Source organism: Ranitomeya variabilis, chromosome 6 (assembly GCF_051348905.1).
Source record: "Ranitomeya variabilis isolate aRanVar5 chromosome 6, aRanVar5.hap1, whole genome shotgun sequence".
NCBI lineage: Eukaryota > Metazoa > Chordata > Amphibia > Anura > Dendrobatidae > Ranitomeya > Ranitomeya variabilis.
Window position 1 is genome coordinate 35,022,024 of NC_135237.1, and position 4,725 is coordinate 35,026,748.

General features: G+C 41.8%; 1 long non-coding RNA gene across 2 annotated transcripts; it reads right to left on the reverse strand.

Moving 5' to 3' along the window:
- Positions 1-720: 720 nt before the first annotated feature.
- Positions 721-4,075, reverse strand: LOC143783390 (uncharacterized). 2 transcript variants are annotated; one of them, XR_013217145.1, is made up of 3 exons: positions 4,039-4,075; positions 3,469-3,620; positions 721-2,122 (listed from the first exon to the last, which is right to left on the reverse strand). It is a non-coding gene; the product is annotated as an uncharacterized LOC143783390 (long non-coding RNA). The 2 variants fall into 2 exon arrangements; XR_013217144.1 differs by having other exon boundaries at positions 727-1,488.
- Positions 4,076-4,725: the final 650 nt, after the last annotated feature.

Consider the following 4,725-nt stretch of genomic DNA (forward strand, 5'->3'; position numbering starts at 1 on the left):
CAACTGAGACAGCCCAGACCACAATCACTAACGACCTACTTACAGCCAAAGCTAACGGACAATACTCTGTACTCCTCCTTCTAGACCTGTCCTCTGCTTTCGACACAGTTGACCACTGCCTCCTACTATCAAAGACCTCGCCCTATCCTGGATCTCCTCATACCTTTCCAACCGCATATTCAGCATCTCCTACACTACCTCCTCATCCCACCCTCTTTCTGTTGGAGTCCCCCAAGGCTCTGTTCTAGGACCCCTACTCTTCTCAATCTATACACTTGGTCTGGGACAACTCAGAAAGTCTCATGGATTCCAGTACCACCTTTATGCTGATGACACTCAGATCTACCTTTCTTAAATCTTTTTTTTTAATCTATTTTTGTTGTGTCTCAACTAGTGATGAGCGAGTATACTCGTAGCTCGGGTTTTCCCCAGCACGCTCGGGTGACCTCCTAGTATTTGTTAGTGTTCGGAGATTTAGTTTTCATCACCGCAGCTGAATGATTTACAGCTGCTAGCCAGGCTGAGTACATGTGGGGGTTGCCTGATTGCTAGGGAATCCCCACATGTGTACAAGCTGGCTACTAGCTGTAAATCATTCAGCTGCAGCGATGAAAACTAAATCTACGAGCAGTCATAAATACTCGGAGATCACCCGAGCGTGCTCTGGAAAACCCGAGCATCGAGTATACTCGCTCATCACTAGTCTCAACGTGTTTTTAATTGCACAGTAAAAGTTATGTTTTAATTAACATTTTCCCATTGGCGCTAGAACCCGGTCCTCATGGATCTTTCTTCCATACCGGTATCAAAAATATCAGACAAATTTCTCAAACTTTAAAAAGCAAACCGTGTAAATAAAATAATATAAATCGCTCAGCTGGAGAGTTCCAAACTTTCCCTTTTCTCATGATAAATAAATGAGCTATTAGTGCAATAAGAAAGGCAAAAAGAAAAAAAAAAAAACAACATTATACAAATAAACGTCACATTAAAAAATGATAAAAAGCGATTTGGGTAAAAACATTTTTAATCTATGCAAAACCCAGAGACACGGCACAGCAGTGCATCCTGCCGAATGACGATGATTGTCAATTTGTAACGACGGCAAGAAAAATAATAATAAAAAAAAAAAATAGCTAACAAGAAGAAATCTCATTAAAAGGGTATATAATGCAGCGATACATCCTGCGAGATAATTTACACGGCCATATTTGAATCATGTAATTAGCTATAGCAAACTTACAAAACACAAAAGCTGGTGGGGATAACGGAGATATCATACCGGGGGGGGGTCCCCAACTGCGAACTTCCAGGACCGAAAAGAAATCCAGCAGAAATAAAAAATCATCATTTAGTCAATTAAAGGTCTTGGCGCTGTGCGCCTCTCCGGCAGAGCGCTGTAACCCAAAGATCCAATCCGGAGCCTTTACACGGGGTTCCCAGAATCCGAGGTATTAGAGACATATTCGTCTGTCTTAATAACTTAACCTGTAGTGGAATTTAAATGAGAGATATAATTATGTTCTGCGCGAGAACTCCCCGTGGTAGTTTTTGAAGAGAGAGCGAAAATCGCTGCATGTTCCTATTAGAGGGGCACAGCTTACACGTGATTACTGTCTGATTTGCATGGAGAAGAATATCAGTGAATACAGAACTCACAACATCAGAATATTAAGAAAAAAAGGGCACGTTAGTATTCGAGACCCAAGGGGCTCCAAACCCAATGATTGCCACCACCAGCGATGTGAAGGAGGAGGGAGTCCTTTCCAGACACTTTATAAAGGAACCACACTGTTCGCCACCACTGTAATTATCCAGCTTAATTATTCTTATGCAATAAGTACAATAAGCTGCAGATCTCCCGGGAACGTTCCTGTCACAGATTTTTTTTTCTTCCTGGTACACGATTAAAAAAAGACAAAATCTTCTTTCCACGAGACATTTTTTTTCATTCGAACCCAGTAGGTAGCTGGATGTTCTTATTCCTGACAGTCAGAAGGTATAAAATATGTATTAGAGGAAGGGAGATGTTGAAAGTTTAAATTCACCAGAGGGGAACAGACCTCGTCCTTGCGAGATGGAACCCAAATGTCGTCCAGATGTTCCGCTCTTCGTTCCCAACCTGCATGGAAGAGGGATGACAGAGGAGAGAGCAAATATTTGCACTGGATTAATCGCCTCCAATTATGTCTGCATTGTGTTTTTTTTTTTCCACCGCGCCTGCAATTAAAGTGGATCTGCACTCATGAATTAACCCAAGGTAATTAGACAGCAAGAGCTTTCCCCGATGCAGAAGGCATCCATCCACATGCTGGAAGCTAGAGGAGAACAGTCAGCGTTATTCAGAGGAGAATCATTGGGTTCAACCTGAAAAAACAGTTAGTCGGGAAAAAAAGCCAAACTCCAAATTGTTATACATTTCAGAGAGCGCTTGTTAGGAAATGTGCCATCAGAAATAGATTATTATTGTTTAAATTAGTTTTTGATGCGCTATATTATTATTTTTTTCATTTTCAGGCAAGTTCCTTTGCTCCATATAAATGCATAGCTACTAGGGGGGCAGAGGGGGTGGCCTCCCCAGGCCTCATGCTCTGAGGGGGCCCACTCGGAGCTACACTTCTGTAACTGTATCGGCGTGCACATCGGGGCCATACACTTACACTCTGTGGCAGTGCAGGGAGACTCACTGTGGGGCACCTGAGTCTGATACAACTGACCACATTGATGAGAACGGGAGTATTACACTCCCTCTCCCATCATCTCCCTCTAAGCGTCTGACATCCCTGATGCAGACACTGACAGCGGGAACGATGACGTCGTTACCTGACATCCGCTGTAAGGATATGTGCAGGCGCTCGGAGCAGCAGTGGAATGAGGAGGAAGAGAGGTGAGCATTGTATTTTTTATGGGGAGTGCTTTATACTTTAGAGTCTGCCTATGGGGGTGCATTATGCTATAGAGTCTGTCTATGGAGAGTGCATTATACTATATAGAGTCTGACAATGGGGAGTACATTATACTATAGAATCTATCTATGGAGAGTGCATTATACTATAGAGTCTGCCTATGGGAAAAGCATTATAAAATATAGAGTCTGCCCATGGGGTGCATTATGTTATAGAGTCTGCCTATGGGGGTGCATTATACTATAGAGTTTGCCTATGAGGAGTGCATCATACTATAGAGGCCTATGAGGTGTGCATTATACAATATAGAGTCTGCCTATGAGGTGCATTATACTATAGAGTCTGCCTATGGGAAAAGAATTATACAATATAGAGTCTGCCTATTGGGTGCATTATACTATAGAGACTGCCTATGGGGGGTGCATTATACTAAAGAATTTGCCTATGGGGAGTGCATTATACTATAGAGTCTGCCTATGGGGGGTACATTACACTGTAGAATTTGCCTATGGGGAGTGCATTATACTATAGAGTCTTTGCAGAAGAAATTTGTAACACTCACCAGATTGCTGTTAATTAAAGTCCTTTATTGTACCATCCAAAATCCGGACAAGGACAGCAGGGGCGTGGGCAGGTACATGGAGGGATGCGAGGAACACAGACGGACGAAGGCCGTTTCGCAGGCTTGACGCTTCAACGGGTCCAAGTGACAGTCTGGACCAGATGGAAAAGATAGAAAAAGTGAAAGATTCCATGAGAAAGAACGTCAGCGGTAAGTTACTATCTATAACTGTGCTGTAATCTCTTATATGTTCTGTAGGACTGATATCTACCACTGACCATATGGCGGTAATATCCATAATGGTCGTTATATAGAGATTATCTTCAGTAACATCGCGGTCATCTGCTGAGGTTCTCCTCCACTATTAGGGTGAGTCACTCAGTTGCAATCAAGGTTACCTGGTTAAGAGCCCACTCAGAAGTTTCACCAGCCCCTGAACCAAAACCCTAGCTACGCCTCTTTGCTAAAGGTGTCCATCTGCAACCTTCACAATCATGATGTGCATGGACCAGAGGCGGACATAACGCATAGTTCAGCTGCACGGATTCCCAGCCAGTAAAAGTTCTATACCTGAATGCTGACTTCTCTTGTCTTGCATTATGTGCACTATTTAGCTTCTGACACAAGACCGGTTGTCATCTGCCTGAGTAAATTCTTCTCCTTCTACGTCACAATTGCCCGCGGCAATCTGACTGTGCTCAGAAGGTTTCGCTAGAAATATAATTAATTCTTTGCTTTTTTTTCTTCATGTTATTTGCAGAATGACTTAAAGAGGTTGTCCACTACTTTTAAATTGTTGAGCTATCCTGAGGATAGGTCATCAATGTCTGAACGTCTGGGGTCTGACACCCTGCCGATCAGCTGTTATCGATATATTAAGGATAGGTAATCAATGTAAAAGTAGTGGACGACCTCCTTAAACTCAGGACCTATAGTGTGGAAGGCAGAAATACCTGCAGAACTAACGTGGATAAGACAATCTTTTCTGCCTAAAGATCTAAATGTTATTATTCTACCTTCTAGGCATAGTGTACTGATATATACAAATAGACTTAAAAAGAGTATAAAAACAATTATGATAAACATTTTGTAATACACTTTTTTACATAAATGTCAAAATTTCCACCAGGAAAAGGATTACATTGCAAACTTTTTAACATTTTAGGGTACAAAGTGTTTTTTTTATAGAAATGATAGAAATATATTTCTATGCCATTTTTATATGTGTCCAATATGTACAGTATATACATGCAAACT